This window comes from Bos indicus x Bos taurus, chromosome 8 (genome assembly GCF_003369695.1).
Source record: "Bos indicus x Bos taurus breed Angus x Brahman F1 hybrid chromosome 8, Bos_hybrid_MaternalHap_v2.0, whole genome shotgun sequence".
NCBI lineage: Eukaryota > Metazoa > Chordata > Mammalia > Artiodactyla > Bovidae > Bos > Bos indicus x Bos taurus.
The window spans coordinates 76,578,200-76,601,342 of record NC_040083.1 but is presented as its reverse complement, the minus strand read 5'-3'; the positions used below and the strand labels follow the sequence as shown (position 1 = coordinate 76,601,342).

The window sequence follows — 23,143 nt, the reverse complement described above, 5'->3', positions numbered from 1 at the left end:
GGCTATTATAAACAATGCTGCGAGGAACATTGGGGTACACGTGTCTCTTTCCCTTCTGGTTTCCTCAGTGTGTATGCCCAGCAGTGGGATTGCTGGATCATAAGATCATAAGGAATCTCCACACTGTTCTCCATAGTGGCTGTAGTAGTTTGCATTCCCACCAACAGTGTAAGAGAGTTCCCTTTTATCCACACCCTCTCCAGCATTTATTGCTTGTAGATTTATGGATTGCAGCCATTCTGACTGGTGTGAAATGGTACCTCATAGTGGTTTTGATTTGCATTTCTCTGATAATGAGTGATGTTGAGCATCTTTTCTGATAGGTACAATTTTAAATCATTTACTATGTACAAATTATTCTGTGAATTTCCTGTGAAAAGTTCAAAGAAGACATTTCCTTGAGAAAAGAAAGCTGAGAGGACTGATAAACCCCAAGTTATACCATTGTATATGGCAATGAGAGGATCAAGGTAGTGCTTCATCAATTTTTGAATGAGATCAGAGGACAGACATGTCATTGAGGGTGTGGTAGTCTGTGAGGGCTCTAGCATAGGGGCAGCTCCTACAGTGAATTCTCTAGCTTGAGCTAGCAAATACATCAGTGACAGAATTTTGGTAAGTAGAGGCAGGAGGGCTTTGTTCATGCAAGGGAATGGCATGAGTGAAACCATTTTGAAGAGTTAGTGATAAAATGAACTGGAGGAAAATAAAAAACAATAATAACAAAAGCTAGTTGGCACCCCACTCCAGTACTCTTGCCTGGAAAATCCCATGGACGGAGGAGCCTGGTAGGCTGTAGTTCATGGGGTCGCTAAGAGTCGGATACGACTGAGCGACTTCACTTTCACTTTTCACTTTCCTGCATTGGAGAAGGAAATGGCAACCCACTCCAGTGTTCTTGCCTAGAGAATCCCAGGGACGGGGGAGCCTGGTGGGCTGCCATCTATGGGATTGCACAGAGTCGGACACGACTGAAGTGACCTAGCAGTAGCACCTGAACCACAGATACATAGAGTTTGCATTTCTGAATCTGTCTGTTCTCCTCTTTGGTGTGTGTCCTTGCTGACGTTGGCCAACATCTGCTAACCACCAAACAAGGACCCTTTGGCATCCTGCTCATTGTTTAGTACCTAGGGAAGTAACTTTTTGAGATGTAGCTTATAACTTGAGGGAGTAGCATTCATGGGTTGGAAGTGTATGTTCTGCTCTGGGAGGCCTGTCACCAGGATCTTTCTTTGATTTGCAAGAGAAAAGCCACCTCATCTTCCTTTCTTGAGAACTTTGTATTAATAATTAACCATTGATTGTTACTTGTAGGGATTTTCCTCCCTCCCAGGAGGCCTAGGTGGAATCTCTGGTGGCTCAGACAGTAAAGAATCTGCCTACAATGTGGGAGACCTGGGTTCAATCCCTGGGTCGGGAAGATCTCCTGGAGAAGGAAATAGCAATCCACTCCAGTATTCTTGCCTGGAAAATCCCATGGACAGAGGAGCCTGGTAGGCTACAGTCCATGGAATCGCGAAGAGTAGGACACGACTGAGCAACTTCGCTTCTCCTTGTTTACACAAAATATGTGTCTGAAGACTCTGCAGTGGTGCACTGGACTCAGAATAAGACTTCCAGACTGTTCTACAGGGCACTTCAGGTCGTGGTAAAGAATTCTTTGGCTCTGGTGGCCTTTGACTTATGTCCTTATTTTCCAAGTTTTGGCTGTGTAGATGATGAGGAAAGACTGGGGGGCCCTTTGCAAAAAGAGACAGGAGCCAGCAAGTGCAGGGTGGGGGACAGTAGAAGAAGCAGGAAAACCCAGTGTCCCCATGGCTGGAGGTGAAAGAAGCAGAAAGGGACTATGTTCTAAGAGGCCTAAAGATACATAAAGTTTCTAAGCAGTGCTCTTGATCTGTTTTTCTGATTTCCTAACCCTGGCTTCTTTGCATAAACATCACAACCAACTTTACAGAGTGTGTGTGTGTGCAGGGAGGGGGGAGTGGGGGCAGGCATGGAGATAGGGAATAGAATTTGATAGAATTTCTGCAAAAGATACAAAGTTGTTTACATAAAATAAAACACAAGTTACTTTTTTTGGCTTATAGTTTCAGTTAAGTTCAGTTGCGCAGTCGCTCAGTCGTGTCCAACTGTTTGCAACCCCATGAACCGCAGCACGCCAGGCCTCCCTGTCTATCACCAACTCCCAGAGTTCACTCAGACTCATATCCATGGAGCCAGTGATGCCATCCAGCCATCTCATCCTCTGTCGTCCCCTTCTCCTCCTGCCCCCAATCCCTCCCAGCATCAGAGTCTTTTCCAGTGAGTCAGCTCTTCGCATGAGGTGGCCAAAGTACTGGAGTTTCAGCTTTAGCATCATTCCTTCCAAAGAAATCCCAGGGCTGATCTCCTTCAGAATGGACTGGTTGGATCTCCTTGCAGTCCAAGGGACTTGCAAGAGTCTTCTCCAACACCACAGTTCAAAAGCATCAATTCTTCAGTGCTCAGCTTTCTTCACAGTCCAACTCTCACATCCATACATGACCACTGGAAAAACCATAGCCTTGACTAGACGGACCTTTGTTGGCACAGTAATGTCTCTGCTTTTGAATATGCTGTCTAGGTTGGTCATAACTTTCCTTCCAAGGAATAAGCGTCTTTTAATTTTATGGCTGTAGTCACCATCTGCAGTGATTTTGGAGCCCCCAAAAATAAAGTCTGACACTGTTTCCACTGTTTTCCCATCTATTTCCCATGAAGTGATAGGACCAGATGCCATGATCTTCGTTTTCTGAATGTTGAGCTTTAAGCCAACTTTTTCACTCTCCTCTTTCACTTTCATCAAGAGGCTATTTAGTTCCTCTTCACTTTCTGCCATAAGGGTGGTGTCATCTGCATATCTGAGGTTATTGATATTTCTCCCGGCAATCTTGATTACAGCTTGTGCTTCTTCCAGCCCAGCATTTCTCATGATGTACTCTGCATAGAAGTTAAATAAGCAGGGTGACAATATACAGCCTTGACGAACTCCTTTTCTTATTTGGAACCAGTCTGTTGTTCCATGTCCAGTTCTAACTGTTGCTTCCTGACCTGCATATAGGTTTCTCAAGAGGCAGGTCAGGTGGTCTGGTATTCCCATCTCTTTCAGAATTTTCCACAGTTTGTTGTGATCCACACAGCCAAAGGCTTTGGCATAGTCAATCAAACAGAAATAGATGTTTTTCTGGAACTCTCTTCCTTTTTCGATGATCCAGCAGATGTTTTCAATTTGATCTCTGGTTTCTCTGCCTTTTCTAAAATCAGCTTGAACATCTGGAAGTTCACGGCTCACGTATTGCTGAAGCCTTGCTTAGAGAATTTTGAGCATTACTTTACTAGGATGTGAGATGAGTGCAACTGTGTAGTAGTTTGAGCATTCTTTGGCATTGCCTTTCTTTGGGATTGGAATGAAAACGGACCTTTTCCAGTCCTGTGGCCACTGCTGAGTTTTCCAAATTTGCTGGCATATTGAGTGCAGCACTTTCACAGCATCATCTTTCAGGATTTGAAATAGCTCAACTGGAATTCCATCACCTCCACTAGCTTTGTTTGTAGTGATGCTTTCTAAGGCTCACTTACTTCACATTCTAGCATGTCTGGCTCTAAGTGAGTGATCACCATCGTGATTATCTTGGTCATGAAGATCTTTTTTGTACAGTTCTTCTGTGTATTCTTGCCACCTCTTCTTAATATCTTCTGCTTCTGTTAGGTCTATACCATTTCTGTCTTTTATCGAGCCCATCTTTGCATGAAATGTTCCTGTGGTATCTCTAATTTTCTTGAAGAGATCTCTAGTCTTTCCCATTCTGTTGTTTTCCTCTATTTCTTTGCATTGATCCCTGAAGAAGGCTTTCTTATCTCTTCTTGCTATTCTTTGGAACTCTGCATTCAGATGCTTATATCTTTCCTTTTCTCCTTTGCTTTTCACTTCCCTTCTTTTCACAGCTATTTGTAAGGCCTCCTCAGACAGTCATTTTGCTTTCTTGCATTTCTTTTCCGTGGGGATGGTCTTGATCCCTGTCTCCTGTGCAATGTCATGAACCTCCGTCCATAGTTCATCAGGCTGAACAGTATGAAAAGGCTTATAGTTTACCTCTCGATATTAGAGGTTGGTGGTGTCTGACTCTTGTGACCCCATGGACTGTAGCCCACCAGGCACCTCTGCCCATGGAATTCTCCAGGCAAAAATACTGGAGTGGGTTGCCAGTTCCTTCTCTAGGGATATGAGGTTAGTCATGGTATTTTTCTATTTCTTACTATCTTTCCAGATTTATTAAGGTATAATTAACATATAACATTGTGTAATGTTAAGGTGTACAACATAATGATTTGGTTTATGTGTATAAGATGCAAAATGATTACCACATCTACATCCCATATAGTTGTCATTTTTTGGTGTGTGGTGAGAATGTTAAAAAAATATCCTACCAACTTTTGAATACACAATACAGTATTAACTGCAGTTAATATGTGGTAACTGCATGTTATTATATCCCTAGAACTTACTTATCTAATAACTGGAAGCAGGTACCATTTTCACACCTTCCCCTCACCCCATAAGTTATTATTTAATCTGTGACTGAGTAAAACTGCCAGAATTTCCATCAGGACAGAAAGTAAGAGCCAATTTGCAGTCCTACCCTCTTTGCAACAACATTTTCAAGCTAAAAGCCTCTGTCAACCCTGGTTCCACCCTCATCACAGACATTGACTTGGAAGAGGGGTGATGGACATGTTCAATATCATCTTTCTTTATCCAAGAGCCTCTCCCTCCTTGTTCCATGATGTCAGTTTCAGGGGGCACCCCTGCTAGTTGGGTTTGGGTGTTAGTGAATCCACATGAGTGCTAGACAAAGTGGGGCAGCCCTCTTCATAGGAGGCATTGCAGAAACCCAGAACTGCTGGAGCTCAGGTCTGGGATGGAGGCTCACCATCATCAGGACCAGTCTGCTGTTGCACACCTGGGCACCTGGAGACCCAGAAAGTTGGTTGGTGACTTTCCCAGGGTCATCACTTGGCAGAGGCAGGGAACTCTAAGTCAGTACTGGGAATTCAAGATCAGAAGCATCTTCCCTACCTGCAACCTCTTATCTCTTGCTTCTTTTACCTCCCTGATGAAAAGGAGGTGAAACTTTTAGATAATATGATAATAACTGGAATTCTGGTTTGTGAGTCTTAAGGATACCTCAGGCCAGTGGCGCAAGGGAGGATAGTCTTTATGGTCCCTTCAGAGAGGAAGCCAGTGATTAAACCTTAGCGATTAAAAAGTGATTAGAAAGAAATACAGGATACTGATAACCAATCTGTTGTTTGTTATCTGTAGAAAAACTGGAAAATGCAAACAGGCACAAGGAAAAACTAAAAATAAGAAGCTCTCATCTCCCGCAGATATCATCATGAATAGTCATCATTTTAGCTTTTAAGTCTTGATTCTTCATGTCTACATACACATATAATGCATGTGTATAAATACACACATGTATGTAAAAATGAGAATTTTATAAAAAATGTTCATCCCATCTTATAGTCTTACTTTTCCCATTTTATGTTGTTGTCTTTAATATCTTCTCATACATTCTTAAGAGTGAATTCCTGACGGGGTTCTCACTTTCATACTTGTATTTGAGCAAGAGTGTCTATGCATTATTATGTATTTGTGCACTGCTAAACAGTGGGCCCAAATTCCTTGGTATAAGGAGCTGGCAGATTGCATCTTATATTTTCCTTCTTCCAGGAAGCTCCTGACTGCTGCAAGGAGTGAAAAAAAAAAAAAACAGAGGAGAGTTAAATAAGACTGATTTGCAATAGTAGATAATGGCCTTTATTAATAAAATTCATATCAGTCATTCTTTATACTTTAAATTTCATTAGGAAAGAAAACCTTGGCTTGGGTTGCTGTGTAGTCAGAAGAGATGTAAATATAACCAAGATGTTGTTCCTCTTTTGTGATTCATCCCTTGCAGAGAGGGGGAGTGTGATAGTCGGGGAACCCAGCCCACATCTTTCAGTCTTTAAATATTTGTGATAAATCATTTGTGTGTGTGTGTGCATGTGTGTGTGCGCCTGGGAATTCCCCCCAGCATACAGAGGGTTGTTTCAGGAGTTTCAGAGGCTACGTGGACTACAGACCAGCTAATTGCCTGACTAGTGATGTGAGAATCTTCTAGAATTGAAGCACAGGCATTAGGACTTCACAGAGTGTAAGTTAAGGACCATGCTGGGTTGGTCTTTTGCCAGAATAAAGAGTAGCGTCTGAGAGGGAAAAAATTGTAGCTTAGAAGAGTTAGGAATGGAAGTGGGTGGAAATCATACATTTCTTGAAGGTCATCCACCCAAATAGGGCCGATGCTAGCTAGGGTTGTTGGAAAGAGCAAATGACGTAATCTCTCTGCAGCTCTTAGCACGACCCTGTTTATAGTTAGCACACAGTAATTTGTAGCTTTAATTCTCACTGTGATTATGACCTTTGTCATATTATTTATCACACTGAATTAAGTTCCCAGTGGGGCAGCCATGCCTAGATATGTTTATGCTGGTGTAGTGGGAAATATTTTGGGACTAATTCACTAGTTCAGTGAATCTCCTCTTTCATTCCCAGCCTGTTCCATCCCCAGTCTTAGCAACTTTGTCAGGATACTTCCTGGGTGGTGATGTGTCCTGCGCCATTGCAGAGTGCCCTTTAAAGAGTGAGATGGTTGAACCTAGAGGCTGTTATATCGGAGAAGACAATGGCAACCCACTCCAGTACTCTTGCCTGGAGAATCCCGTGGACAAAAGTAGCCTGCTGCAGTCCATGGGGTCGCTAAGGGTCAGACACGACTGAGCGACTTCACTTTCACGCATTGGAGAAGGAAATGGCAACCCACTCCAGTGTTCTTGCCTGGAGAATCCCAGGGACGGGGGAGCCTGGTGGGCTGCCGTCTATGGGGTTGCACAGAGTCAGACACGACTGAAGCGACTTAGCAGCAGCAGCAACAGCAGCAATCCATAAAGAGAAAAAAACATATTGTATATTAACGCATTATCATATATATGGAATCCAGGAAAAATGGTACTGATTTGCAGGGTAGGAATAGAGATTCAGATGCAGAGGACAGATTTGTAGATATATCATCGGGGAAGGAGAGGGAGGGACAAATTGAGGAGCGGCACTGACATATATGCACTGGCATGTGTGAAACAGATCGCTAGTGGGAAGCTGCTGTACAGTACAGGGAGCTCAGCTCGGTGCTCTGTGATGACCTAGAGGGCTGGGATGGCAGGGGTGGGATACACGTATGCTTACAGCTGATTCAGGTTGTTCATAGGAGAAACCAACACAACATTGTAAAGCAATTATCCTCCAATTAAAAAAAGAAATTGAAAAAAAAAGCCTCTTCACTTCTGTAGTTCTAAGCCTGCATGAACTTTCAAGCTGCCCTTCTGCCCAGTTTCTCCCTCCTCCATTCTCCTGGGGAGGAAAAATTATTTCTTGTTGTGAATAAGGCTACCAACAGGCATCCTAATAGAGGAGAGAGAGGGGATGGGGATATAAAACATGAAGCCTTTAGTTCAGCAATGGGGCGGGAATTTGGGAGTAAGAGTTTTCACAGCACCTGGAGGGCAAAGACAATTTGGAGAGGCAAAAGAGGGTTTGGGAAGTGTTGCGGGTTAGACCTTGGATTCTCCTAAATGTTACTTGAAAACAAATTCTGGAGAATTGAATTTCTCTTCAGTACTTAAATGTGTTCGGGTAGGGTGTAAGGCCGAGCCATGTCGACTCCCATGGATGTAATAGAGCTACATGTATTGATCTGCTTGCAAATTCATCTCTTTGCCCTTGTTTAGTTTTATTTCTTTTTTAACTGCCTGGATGGGGGAAAGTCTTTCCTTAAGCTGAGCAAAGCCTCACTAACCACGTAAGTGGTTTTGAATTTCTCCATAAACAATTCAATGACTCTTGTTCCAGCTGCTTTACCTCATCACTTTGAATGGACCAAGATCTGACTTGTCAGATTAGTCTCAGAAGCCGGAGGATCCCTCTGCCCAAGGCTCTCGACAGATAGACGGGAGGGACTATGAAGGGGATCTATGCATAATGAACCTATATGGTTTTTTTTTAAATAACTATTGAGCTCAGTGTAGACATCTGTATGCAATTTCAGGAGAAAGTCTATCTTCATTATTAAGCTCCTGGGTGCCTTGAGAATTCCATAAACAGAAATGATCTCTTTGCTCTCCCTGTGTATGAATGGCAGCTCCTAGTTGACCATTGCCATGTTTTTCTTAAAGCCCTATATTCTCACATAATTGTTAAAATAATGTGATCAGCTGGTGATTCCAGGTAGATCTCAGACTCCAAAGGCACTGAATTCCTTAAGTAGTTAGAGATGCCCAAGGTAAATTTGTGAAGATTGCAAAGTGGGTGGCAATACTGTAGTTCTAGGTGAATATTTAAAAAATTCTCTTTCAGAGGGCAAATCTAGCATATTATGCTGATTAAGTTAACTGCCAGACCAATCCTTGTATGACAAATATTAGGATTCTTCATAAGTATTTCATTTCTCATCCTTATGGGCGCATGGAATTTCATTTCCCAGCCTGGCATGTTGCAGTCCATGGGGTCACAAATAGTAGAACACAACTTAGTGACTGAACAGCAATAACTTCTCTTAAAGTTAGGCAAGATTTTTAACTTGCTTTAGCTAATGAGCTGAGGTGACATACTTTTTATTGAAGTAGAGTTGATTTATAGTGCTATGTTAGTTTCTGGTATACAGCAAAGTGATTCAGTTATGTATATGTATATGAAACAATTATATATATATTTCAAATTCTTTTCCATTATTGTTTATGATATTGAATATACTTCCCTGTGCTATACAGTAGGAATTTATCTATTTTACATGTAGTACCTTGTATCTCCTAATCCCAAACTCCTGATTTATCTCTCCATGCCCCTTCCCCTTTTGTAACCATAAATTTGTTTTCTAGCTCTGTGATTCTTTCTGTTTTGTAAATAAGTTCATTTGTATCATTTTTTAAAATGATACATATGTTATATCAAGTGATATTTGTCCTCTGTCCGACTTGCTTTGCTTTAGGTTCATCCATGTTGCTTCAGATGGCATTATTTTATTCTTTTTTATGCCCGAGTAATATTCCTCTGTGTGTGTGTGTGTGTGTGTGTGTGTGTGTGTGTACGCCACATTGAAGTGACATGTTTCAAAGCAGGCATAGGATTCACCATATTCCCTTCCCATTGCTGTGATTATTGTTGAAGCTGCTTCCAAGAAGAATTCATCATTTGGAGTCCCTAAGCTATGATGAGAAAAGCCCTCCCCTATCAAATCAGCATCAGCTATATATTGCAGGCAAGAAATAAACCTTTGTGATATTAGCTCTATGACATGTTGGACTTTTTTTAATGAAGTGATTTTTTATTTTATATATTTTTTGGCCATGCAGGTAGTATGTGGGATTCTAGTTCCCAGCCATGGCCTGAACCTGCACCCCCTTCAGTGGAAGTGTGGAGTCCTAACCTGGACTGCCAGGAAAGTTCCTGGAATTTTTTGTTACTGCAGCTTAACCTAGCCTACCCTGACTGGTATATCTTGGCTCCAACTCTTGATTTCAAGTCTCAGCTCCAACACTAAGTTATTTCATTTTAACCTCTCTGAGCCTCAGTTTCCCCATTTCTGAAATGGTTTGGATCAGATTCTCTCTACAGTACCTTTCAACTCTAACATCCTGTAATTCTTCCCCTTTTAAATTAAAGTAAGAACCCTCCTTGTATACCTGTGGCAGATTCATTTTGATATTTGGCAAAACTAATACAATTATGTAAAGTTTAAAAAAAAAAAAAAAGAACCCTCCTGCCAGTGCAGGAGACATAAGAGACTTGGGTTTGATCCTTGGGTTGGGAAGATCCCCTGGAGGAGGAAATGGCAATCTACTCCAGTATTCTTGCCTGGAGAATCCCATGGACAGAGGAGCCTAGAGCTATGGTCCATAGTGTCACAGAGTCAGACGTGACTGAAGCGACTTAGCAGGCAACATTGCTCCTTTTAATGATTCTGGTCTTTCCTTTCCAGACTAACTCCAGGCTGGAGTTCAAACCTGAATTTTGCCATTTGCTTTCTGTGTGACTTTGGGCAAGTTACTCAATCACTCTAAGCTTTATTTTCCCCTCCTAAAAATGGAAAAGCAGCTAGCTCTTGGGCTCATGTGGATTAAATTAAATGCCTAGTTGAAGTAATTGAAATAGTGTGGTCCACAATGCCAGCCACTCAAGAGTCTCTAAGCAAATTCCTGCCCATTTCAATCTCAGAAGAAGAGGTAATGCTCATGTCTGCTCTCCTAATGCTGGGGCTCAGGGCGACATGAAATCCAGAGGGTTTGGCCTGTCTATTTCACAACACCTGTTAGAGAGACAAATGTTGCAGATCATAGGCTAAACTAAGGGAAAAAGCAGGTATTAAGTGAAGATGTACTTAAATTCTGGAAGTATTGATTAATGCAGACAGCTTGAAAGCACTTTGCTTAAAATCTTGTCTACCAGAGTGGAGATTACTTAAAGCAGTACTTTTCCCCTTTGGAACTTTAAATAATGAAAAAGAGATCTTTATGTTTAATTTTATTCTGGATAATTACAAGATTATTTTGTTAAATTTATTTCCTTGGTCAGTCTCCTGAGTTGCAAGTTTTATGTTCATATCCCCTGAGGTGCTCTGCCGGTTTCCCCCTCCCCTCCCTTCTCCTTCTCCCCACTTTCCCTTCCTTTCTTTTTAGGTTAATAGACTCTGTTTTAGAGTAGCTTTGCTGCTGCTGCTATGTCGCTTCAGTCGTGTCCACCTCTTTGCAACCCCATGAACCGCAGCACACCAGGCCTCCCTGTCCGTCACCAACTCCCGGAGTCTACCCAAACCCATGTCCATTGAGCCAATGATGCTATCCAACCATCTCATCCTCTGTTGTCCCCTTCTCCTCCTGCCCTCGATTGTTCCCAGCATCAGGGTATTTTCCAATGAGTCAACTCTTCGCATCAGGTGGCCAGAGTATTGGAGTTTCAGCTTCAACATCGGTCCTTCCAATAAACATTCAGGACTGATGTCCTTTAGGATGGACTGGTTGGATCTCCTTGCAGTCCAAGGGACTCTCAAGAGTCTTCTCCAACACCACAGGTCAAAAGCATCAATTCTTTGGCGCTCAGCTTTCTTTCTAGTCCAACTCTCACATCCATACATGACTACTGGAAAAACCATAGCCTTGACTAGATGGATCTTTGTTGACAAAGTAATGTCTCTGCTTTTGAATATGCTATCTAGGTTGGTCATAACTTTCCTTCCAAGGAGTAAACGTCTTTTAATTTCATGGCTGCAGTCACCATCTGCAGTGATTTTGGAGCCCCCCCCAAAATAAAGTCAGCCACTGTTTCCACTGTTTTCCCATCTATTTCCCATGAAGTGATGGGACTGGATGCCATGATCTTCGTTTTCTGAATGTTGAGCCTTAAGCCAACTTTTTCACTCTCCTCTTTCACTTTCATCAAGAGGCTCTTTAGTTCCTCTTCACTTTCTGCCATAAGGGTGGTATCATCTGCATATCTGATGTTATTGATATTTCTCCCGGCAATCTTGATTCCAGCTTGTGCTTCTTCCAGCTCAGCGTTTCTCATGATGTACTCTGCATATAAGTTAAATAAGTATGGTGACAATATACAGCCTTGACGTACTCCTTTGGGACAAGTCTGTTGTTCCATGTCCAGTTCTAACTGTTGCTTCCTGACCGGCACACAGATTTCTCAAGAGGCAGGTCAGGTGGTCTGGTATTCCCATCTCTTTCAGAATTTTCCACAGTTTACTGTGATCCACACAGTCAGTAGCCACTGATCTTTTTACTGTCTCTATAGTTTTGCCTTTTCCAGGATGTCATTTATACACAATATAATAGGTAACCTTTTCAGACTAGCATCTTTCACTTAATAACGTGCATTTAAGTTTCCTTTCCCCAGTGGCTCAGATGGTAAAGAATCTTCCTGCCAATGCAGGGGACCTGAGTTTGATCCCTGGGTTGGGAAGATCCCCTAGAGAATGAAATGGCAACTCACTCTAGTATTTTTGTCTGGAGAATTCCATGGAGAGAGGAGCCTGGCAGGCTACACAGTCCATGGTATCACAAAGAATTGGACAGGACTGAGTGACTTTCACTTTATTCTTTCATGTTAGGGCTTAAAAGCAAATTTCTTTTTACCACTGAATATTATCCGATTATATAGATGTACCAGTTTTTTTATCCATATATCTCTTGAAGGACATCTTGGTTGCTTCCAATTTGGGGAAATTGTGAATAATGCTGCTATAAACACTTGTGTTCACATTTTTGTATGGCCATAAGATTTTTACTCTTCAAGGTAAATATCTAGGAGTAAAATTTCTGGATTGAGCCTACATTTGACTTCATAAGAAACAGCCAAACTGTCTTTGAAAGTGACTGCACCGTGTTATGTTTCTGTCAGGAGTGAGTGAGAGTTCCTGTTGCTCCACGCCCTTGTCGGTATTTGGTGTTGTCAATGTTTGGGATTTTAGCTATCTAATAGGCATGTGGTGGCATCTCGTTGTTGTTTCGGTTTGCAGTTCTCTAATGACATGCGTTGTGGGGCATCTTTTCATGTGTTCTTTGATGAATTATCTGTTAAGGTCTTTTGCCCACTTTTAAAATTGTTTGTAATTTATTGTTGAATTATGAGTGCTTTGTGTATTTTTGGATACAAATCCTTTGTCAGATATGTGTTACACAAACACTTCAAATCTTGGCTTGTTTTTTCATTCTCTGAATAGTTTTCTTTTGCAGAACGAATGTTTTAAATTTTAATGAAGTCCAACTTATCAATTTTTTTTCTGTCGTCAGTTATGCTTTTTGGATTGTATATGAAAAGCCAATGAAAACCCAGGTCACCTAGATTTTGTCCTGTATTTCCTTCTGGAGGTTTTATAGTTTTGTGGTTTACGTGTAGGTCTATAATCCATTTTGAGTTAATTTTTTTAAAGGTGTAAGGTCTGCATCCAAATTCTTTTTTTTTTGCATGTGTATTTCTAGTTGTTCTAGCCCCATTTGTTGAAAAGACTTTTTCTCAGTTGAACTGTCTTTGCTCCTTTGTCAAAGGCTGCTGCTACTGCTAAGTCGCTTCAGTCATGTCCAACCCTGTTCAACCCCAGAGACGGCAGCCCACCAGGCTCCCCCATCCCTGGGATTCTCCAGGCAAGAACACTGGAGTGGGTTGCCATTTCCTTCTCCAATGCATGAAAGTGAAAAGTGAAAGTGAAGTCGCTCAGTCGTGTCCGACTGTTCTCGACCCCATGGACTGCAGCCTACCAGGCTCCCCCGCCCATGGGATTTGCCAGGCAAGAGTACTGGAGTGGGTTGCCATTCCTTCTCTTCAAAGGCTAGTTTACTATATTTGTGTGGGTCTATTTCTGGGCTCTGCTGTTCTGGGCTCTTTATTCTGGTTTCTGCCATATTTGTCAATTACCCTGCCAATACCACACTGTCTTGATCACTGAAACTTTATACTAAGTCTTGAAGTTGAGTAGTGTCAGTCCTCTGACTTTGCCCTTCATCAATATTGTATTGGCCATTCTGGATCTTTTCCCTTTCTGTAATAACATTAGAATCAGATTGTTGGCATACACAAAGGAACCGCTGAGATTTTAATTGGGCTTGCGTTGAATCTGTAGCTCAAGTTGGGAAGAACTGACATCTTGACAATATAGAGTCTTATCTGCATGAACATGGAATAGCTCTCCATTTAGTCAGATATTCTTTTGTTTCTTTCATCAGAATTTTGTAGTTTTCCTCACACAGATTTTGTACACATTTGTACCAGTGTGTTTAATATTTTTGGTGGTGATGTAAATGGTGCTGTTTTCAATTTCAACTTACAGTTGTTCTTTGCTAATATATAGGAAAGCAGTTCACTTTTGGGGGGCTGCACTGGGTTTTCATTGCTACACGCAGGCTGTCTCTGGTTGTGGAGAACATGAGCTACTCAAGTGGTGGTGTGTGAGCTTCTCATGGATGTGGCTTCTCTTGTAGAGCACGGGTTTACAGTGTGCGGGCTTTAGTAGTTGCTGCCTGTGGGCTCAGTAATTGCAACACACAGGCTTAGTTGCCCTGCAGCATGTGGGACCTTCCCAGACTAGGGATCAAACCAGTGTCCCCTGCATTGTAAGGTGGATTCTTAACCCCTGGACCACCAGGGAAGCCCGCAATTCACTTTTGTATATTTTGCTTTGTATCCTGCAACCTTGCTATAATTACTTTTTAGTTCAAGGAAATTTTCTTTTGTCCATTCTTTTGGGTTTTCTACAAAGACAATCACGTAATCTCCAAATAGAGACAGTTTTATTGCCTCCTTCCCAATCTGTCTGCCTTCCATTTACTTCTTTTATTTATTTATTTGGCTGCACCGGATTTTAGTTGTCTTTTATTTCCTTCTTACTGCATTAACTAGAACTTTCAACATGATGTTTTAGAAGTAGTGAGGAGGCTGTCCTTGCCTGTATCTGATCTTAGTGAGGAAGCATCTAGTTTCTCTCAGTTAAGTATAATGTTAGCTTTGGCTTAAAGCATCTAATTTTTCTCTGCTAAGTATGATGTTAGCTGTTTTGCAGATGTTCTTTATACAGTGAAGAATAATTTCATTTTTAATCATTGACTGTAATAACCAAATCAAGCAGACTTGGTTTTAAATATTGACTTTGCTACTTTCTAGCTGTGTTGACCCTGAATAAGTTAATTACACTTTCTGAACCTTGGATTCCTTAGCTTGAGATTAAAAAAACCAAAACACAACAAAACACTTTTTGAAATTGTGGAAAGGATTAGAATTGGAAAACTCTAAAATCATTCAGAGGTTCAGTTCAGTGGCTCAGTTGTGTCCAACTCTTTGCAACCCCATGGACTGTAGCATGCCAGGCTTCCCTGTCCATCACCAACTCCTGGAGTTTACTCAAACTCGTGTCCATCAAGTCAGTGATGGAAATTGCTAAGAACAGTGGACACATCAAATATGATTCCCCAAACATACAGTGGACACATCAAATGTGATTCCCCAAACATTGGGATGGATCTGTGTGCCAGTCAGAAGAGAAACAACCCTCTGACTCAGTGCAGACACACAGCCCATCCTTTAGGATGGAAGCTGTGGAACACTGGAGAGATAACTGAGGTGGAAAACACTCAGAAGAAAAGCGAATAGATGGAACCATTACTGACTAAGCCACTCTGCCTGCTCAGTCACCTTGGTCACCCTTCAGAAGACGCCACTCAGGACTCGGGCAGTGGGGAGAGTGGCCAACCTGTCCTGGCTACTTTATCTTCTTGTGGCTGCAGTTTTGTTTTATTTCTTCCATGGGACCCCTTTATCTTCCTCAGCCCTGATACAAGTAAGCTTCTAGCTGTGAGGATGGCAGTATATTTCTGTCTCCTCAGAGTGTATAGAGGCTACCACAGAACTGAGGTAGTGGGTTTTGACTCTCTGCCAAAGACCCTGGTGTGTCTAGGTGGCCACTTTTGTCTGACCTTTACTTTTAGCCAGATACTCATTTTCAGGCAGTTGTTTTTTACCCCAGTAACTGTCTGGCTTTGGTATTTTTTTTGTTATTTTCTAACTTTTATGTCACTGCTACAGTCATAACTATGCCCTCTCTTCCCCCACATTATAAATATGTATTTTTAACAAAAATGCCTTTAATCAGTCTAGCCTATATTTTCCTAATTATATTAGCCATAATATGCTGATTATTACTATAAAGGAGATAAATACTTAGAATTAGGCCTTCAGCTTCTTGAAACCTTGGTTTTACCTTTTATATTTCTGAAAAAAATAACACAAATGAAAAACTTTTAATTTCTGTGTAAGAACCACAGATTGAACCATGAGAGATTCCTCTATACTTGTTTTCCTTTAAATTTCTCTTCATTTAAACAGCCTTAATATTACTTCTTTCCTCGCTGTCTGAGGATGATGCAATTTTCTGAATATATGTCACAGCCAGATATTAAATACCAGTTACTGGCTGCAATAGGAAGGAACAATTAACAAAGTGATATATCACTTGCTATTTAAATTCCAATTATAAAAGCTAATTCCTTTCTAACACTATATTCTGTTTTGGTTAAAGCTGTGGTGTCTCCCAAACAAAATGTATGAATTTACACAAATATGGTTGAACTTTTTAAGCATAGATATAAACAGAGCATTTTTTATGTTATTCAGTCAAACCACAATCTTTCTTAAATCAACAGATGCTTATTCTTCACAATAGAAGCAGAACTATTCAGTTTGCCAGTTTCTAGTTCTATCTTTCATTTATCTGCCAATGTAAGTGAATGGATTGAGGCTCTTAATTCATGCAAGAAATGTAACCACCTGTTCCTAGAAGACACGCACACATGCATGCTAAGTCGCTTCAGTTGTGTCCGACTCTTTGCGACCGCATGGATTGTAGCCCACCAGGCTCCTCTGTCTGTGGGATTCTCCAGGCAAGAATACTGGGGCGGGTTGCCATGCCCTCCTCTAGGGAAATCTTCCTGACCCAGGGATTGAACCCATGTCTCTTAGTCTCCTGCATTGACAGGCAGGTTCTTTACCACTAGCACCACCTGGAAGCCCAGAAGACATGCTCCTGGCAGCAAACTGAGTATGCGGTTGCTGTTTTGGGCCTCACCATTGTCTAGAAGCCCCATTTGGAGTCTCTAGGTATCCACATGGGAATTGGATTCTTCCTTCCCAGGTGGAAGACCCAGCAGAGACTGACAAAGCTGCTCTTCCCTATATGTGAAGATGCGGGGGCCGCCCCTTCTCAAGAGCAGCTCCTGCAAGTGAAGAGTTCCAAACAAAGGGGCCCTTTGAACAAGAAACTCACAACCTTTATTACTAGAAAACTAGGTCTGGCAGCCCCACTTCTGTTTGTCAGAGAGGGTTCCTGGGGTGCCAGCCCCAAAATGAACTGTTTCCAGCGTCCTGGTCTGTGCTTCAGATTCTTCAGACCACTGCCTGTTCCCCTCATCTCAGTGATCCTTCCTACAGTCTGGCCTGTGTTGGGCCCTTTTCCCTCCAAAGGTGCTAGAACTTCAGTGGCTGGACAGCTTCAGAGGGCAGCTCAAAGCTGTGTCCACTGAGGGCTTTTCTGGGCTATAAGGATGCTTCTGAGTAGTTAAAGGAAAATTCTTTCAAGGAACCCTTTCAAAAGCCTCTAGTTTGCCTCAGATTAGGGTTGTAAACACATTTCTCTAGGGGTTAGAGAAGTGAGAGATGTGGAAGACTGGGTGATGATATGTGGAAATGTAGTAGACTGCAGGGTTCCCCTACTATAGAAGAGGCAGTGATCCTGAGCTGAGCAAACCTTCATGGTCTACCTTCCAGACCCTCTACCTTTTCAAGAGCAGCCAGCAGCAGGTATCATGTGCAGTCTCCCAGTTTAAAGACACAAAAACACCGTGCTGGCCAAATAGAACCTGTTGGTAGATGGACTTAACTCTCTGGTTCTTTAGTCAGTAACCTCTGACTGTGTTTCACATCAGCACTGTCATTCTCCTTGTGCTCTTCTGCTTGGCTTGAGGCACTGATTTACCTTCTCACCAGAGGCAACATGTTGAGCATGATAAGCAGAAAGATCAACTTGTACTGTCAGAAACAACAAGGACTGTTGTTGGCATCCTTGGAAGTTCACACTTAGGGTGAGCTTCCTGATTGATGATCTGCAAACACAAACTCCACTCTCCTTGGAAATAGTTTGGTTTCAAAATGGCTGCAGCAGTTCCAGGCCTCAGGCTTTTATGTAACAACATCCAGAGTGAACAGAAAGTCTCTTCCATAAGCTCTTTCAGAAGAGCAAGTGAGAACCATCTCAGAAACGTCAGTCAGTTGCTCCTCAGGTCTCATTGGCCTAAACTAGGTCATGTGTCTTTTCCTGAACCAATCAGATAAGGGAGGTGAGAAAACCCTTTCACTAACTCAGCTTGAGTCCAGAAGGTAATAGTGGCTTATAGTTTCCTGAGGCTCATGCTGTTTGTGTCCACCTGTGTTTGCACATAACGTTTATACACATGTATGTGTATGCCTGAACTGAACAAAATCTGGGTTCTTTTAGGAAAGACAAAGGGGTGTATGAATGCTGGGCAATTAACCTGTTGACGTCTATGCTAATATGGTTTGTATTTTATAAAACTGCCTCTCTTTAGATCTGGTATAATGGTCGATAACCAGTGCGTCTTCCTGCCAGGGTCCAAATTCTAGTAACTGGGGCACTTGATACTGTTCCCTAATCCTCATACCATTGTTTTCTTCTGTCTCTACATAGAGAAAAGGGGGAATATTGCAGATTGGGTTCCTACAACTGCTTAGGCATGTTGGACCTGGGTTTGACACACAAACTTAACCTTTATGAGTCCATTTAAAAAATCTGTAACATGAGAAACTTAACTTTTCTGAGTCCATTTAAAAAATCTGTGACATGGGGAGAACATGAGTTACCTGATAATCTACCTGCTATTAGGAAATTAAATGTATGTAACACAATTCTTGGGGTACAGTAAGTGTTCAGTATATAGTAATTATTATTATTATGTTCATACCTTCATTCCTGAAGTTACCTATTCAAACCCTAAATATTGGTTTATAGCAACACATAAGTATTTTGTGTTGCTAAAACAAAACACTAAGTATTTTGGGGGTTGATACTCTTTTCCTCATTTAACCAATATCTAAAAGGTAGCAAAATGTCTTGAATATATGTATATATAACTGAATCACTTTGATTTACATGTGAAACTAACATAACATTGTAAATCAACTATATTTCAATAACATTTTTAAAATTTATATAAAAAGGAATTCTTCAGCAAAACAAAAATCTTGACCTGAAGTTTTAGGAATTAGGAATTGAAACGTGCCATACTTTTTCACTGAAGACAAGCCATGGCTGATTTAGTCAGTGGATTTTTCATGTTCTTTTTCTTTAAGCACAAATATATTGTTGTTTTAACCTTGTCATTGAACCAGGGAGTTGAAGTAAACGCACATCAGCAACTGATGACAAGGAGTTAAGCAAAAAAAAAAAGAAGTTCTTTGTCTCTTTGTTCACTTTTTCTCACATAGAGGCCAATTCTCAGAAGTGAATACTGTTTTTCTTAACTTTCTTGTATCTTGGCTATGAAACTGGAGACAAAGATTTAAGATTATGATAATTCTAATTATCAGTAGTAATGATATCTTACATTGGTATAGTGCTTTACAGTTTGCAAAAATGCTTTCATGTTTTACAAGCCACAGATTTTTAAGGTCTGTGAGATTATAGATTGTGTTTTGCTCATTATTTTTCTCTAATTCCTATCCCAATGCCTGTTGTATGACAGATGTTTAACAAATATGTGAATGAGCCTCAAATTAACCCCAGTGGGGTAGATTTGGGATTTATCATTGTTATTCCCCTTTCATGCAAGAAGAAACTAAGTCTCAGAGATTTCATGACTTAAGGCTTTCTAGTACAAACTTTGGGGTGAGGAGGAGAGAGGGATTTTCTGAAAAATAGTCTAGTTTTTGACTGTGAAAATTAGGTTCTTTTCTAATCTGTGAAAGAGAACCCTGAGATAATGTGGGATTACTGGAAGATGTTCAGGGATCACATGCAAAATAAGGATTGTCAAAAAAAATGGACAGAGGAGGTGGAGAGAGGGCCCAGCCCCCTTCACTGTTTGAGGCTTCTGGTATAAAGAGACCCCACACCAAACCCTCAAACATGACAGCCTGGTTTAGGTCAGTGTGTTAAACTCTGGTGAGAAACTAGTACTGGATCTTGTTCCCCCAATCTGATTTTGACCAATACTTGTAGAAAACACAATACAATAAATTAATGTAATTTCTGCACCTATGATGGCCCAGTAACAAAGATTATACATTCTAGCAAGTCCATAGACCACACCTTGACTGGATTTGTTTAGATTTTTAACACATTAAAAATGTGGTAAAAAGTCCACTTGCCAATGCAGGAGACGCAAGAGATGTGCTTGCGATCCCTGGGTTGGGAGGATCTCCTGGAGGAGAGCATGGCAACCCACTCCAGCATTCTTGCCTGGAGAATCCCATGGACAGAGAAGCCTGGCGGGCTACAATCCATGAGGTCACAAAGAGTCGGACATGACTGAGCAACTGAGCATAGCACACACAAAAATGTTAAACAACAGTATTTACAATATTTTAGGATAGTCTTTGTAAGTGTCAATTCACAGTGTGGACCAGTTTTGGGATGCGAGTTTGTGTATGGTAAACAGATTATTCTTTCAACCCTGAGACTATATAACTTCATTTCGAGATGGCATCAAAAGTCTGTATTTCAAGTGCTTTCTTGAGGTGTGGACCATAACATCCTACTGACCTTTGTAGAAGGCCCTGCTCACATATTTGTGCCCTATTGTTCTCCACATGTGTGAAAGTTGTTGTGATTAATAAATCACAACTTGTGTAACAGCTCTAAGGAAGCTAGTTGATTTTTCTTTACTCTTCAGTTGGTACTAAAAATATAACTGCTATCTTGTGGGAGAATCAATGAAATTTTGACGTTAAAAAGAAGTCTTTATATTAATACTTGAAATCCTTGGTAACCACTTCTCTGTGTAGACCTTGAAGGATTAGGGTGAAAGTCAACTAATTCTACTATGTTTGAAGAATCTCTAAAAATAGAACTAGGTGTCTTGCCCGAGACTCACTGTTAGTTTCTAGAACCTAGGTTTTCCATGAGAGAAAGCAGTGCCTCGTTTTTTGATTCAGTAACAGTGTGCTAGACACCGGCTTAGGTAGACACTAAGAGTGTGAATAATGGCCTCTACTATCAGAAACCTCAGGAGGAAACCAATGGAAGGTCTGAGTCATTCACCAGAGTTCTAGGGGCTAGAGGTGTGGGGTAGAACCAGAGATCACCCCTAAGCTCATTCGCTGAAGTGAGGTGTGTGGGACTGGCTGCTGGACTTCTACACTCTTGCATTACTGATTCCCGAACAAACTTTTCCAACTCTTGACACTGGGCCCAGGTGGTCTTTTTGTTTAGGCACGTACTGGGCTTCATGCACAAAAATGAGACTGATAGGAATTTCCGTGACTTAAAAGCATTGTCATGCTTTCCAGGGAGGAGTGGAACAGAGCAGAACATGAAGATGTAAACTGGCTTCCTTGGCACGAGGAAGCAACACAGAGCATCTAGAGATGATGAGATTGGCGGACAGCCTGCAGATTCTGTTTCTGTTTCAGATTCTGGGCAGTTTCTGTTCTCTAGGCTGGAAAAATCTTTGATCTTTCTGACTTAGGAATAGACAATTCACAGGGAAAAATTGGCATTTTTTTTTTTCTTGAGAAAAAAATGTACCTTCTGGATACAGATACAATTTTTGCACTCTTCCCAGGGATGGGGGAGCCTCGTGGGCTGCCATATATGGGGTCGCACAGAATCGGACACGACTGATGCGACTTAGCAGCAGGAGCAGCAGCATATTGGGAAAAGTTCTCTAGACCAGTGCTCCTCAAACTTGAATGAGCCTATGAATAACTGAGAGATCTTGCTGAAGTGTAGGTTAGGTTCACTTGGTCTAGGACAGTGCCTGGAATTCTGTGTTTCTAACAAGCTCCCTCCTAAGTCATGCTGAGTTTGCTATAATATTGCTGGACTGAGAGTGGTGCTCTGAGGAGCACAGACCTGGAATCCACGTGGAAGCCTAGACCCATGGGAACTGGCCTCATCTGCTTTGGTGGGAGGCATTGATCCCTGTTTCTGATGGAGTTGTATTATCCAGTCACTACATTGTCTGCAGTGGTGTTTCCTTCTCTCAAGGTTCTTAAGTAGTCAGAGATATTGCTTTAGAGTATATATTGGTTGCTGTGCTTAATCATTAAAAAAAATCTTTGTTGTGCTTTGGAGTACTACTTCTTCAGGGCACAGTAGCTGTCTTGCACAATCAAGGCCTGTTCAATCGCCCATCATTACAAGGCATTGCCTTAACCCACAGGTCTTGTGTGTCTCGCATATGTTGGGGGTAGTCCACCATAGTAAATTCTGCTGCGGAGAGCTTGGCAATCTAATCATAGAATGATGAACTTGTGTTATGTTCAGTGACTTGATCCTGCAGCTGCATCTAAGATGGACAGGTTGCAGAATAAATCTTTGAAAGGTACTATATCCATTGATTATATTCTGGACATCAAATGTAGCTGTCATCAGATATAGCTTGTGATTTGAGCCTCCTGATTTAAAAACTATTACAGAAATCTATCCATTTTGACGTTTTGTCCCTTTTGAGCTACATCAAATGGGTTCTGTTAGAAAGAAAGAAAAGGTTAAAAGCTCATCCAAATTTATACTCAAAAGTGATTTCAGGAAAATTGAGGCTTCACATCACAGTATGTGCTTATAAGCACTAATCCTTTGTTCAGTGCACTGCATCCCAGGCCAATGAATGACTTCTTCATCTGGTGGTAGTGGTTTCTAATGAAAAAATAATCATGTAGCATAGACCAAACCAATCTTCCGAAATTGTTTTAAAGTGGATTGGAAGAGTGGCTCACTTAAGGTCTCTGATTTCTTCATTAATTTTTGTAGGTCACATTCCACCCCCACAACACTCCATGGGTCTGTCAGCGACTTGATTGAAGCAGAAAGTTATCAAATATCCTGATGAGGGCTTGGAAGAGTCCTTGCTATTAAGGAGTTTTGTTGTAATGGTATTTATCTTAATCAGATTTGGCGGATACGTCTCTTACTCATAGAACTTTAGAGGGAAAAATCATCTAGCCAATTTAGAATCTAGTCCAACCAACTCATTTTACTGATGTGGAGACAGCTGGGAAGTTTGCTCAAGGTCACCCAGACCTGTCTCTGAATCCCAATCCTGGTCTTCCCCCCAAACCCTGGTCTACCACACGCTTTTGTATGTTGATTTATGGATGTGATGTGTCTGTGAGGCCTGAGGCAGCAGGTTTTCCACCTTCCCTGATGGGAATTGGGGTGGTTCCACTGATAAATTCATTGCATTTCCTTACCATCTAGACCTTGTGTTCTAGCAGAGTCCCAGTAGGTTCACCAGTGCTCTA

General features: G+C 41.4%; 1 protein-coding gene across 2 annotated transcripts in view; it reads left to right on the top strand.

Annotated features, from left to right (window-relative positions):
- FRMD3 (FERM domain containing 3) overlaps positions 1-23,143 on the top strand; it is a 341,097-nt gene that overhangs the window by 136,946 nt on the left and 181,008 nt on the right. The window lies entirely within an intron of this gene.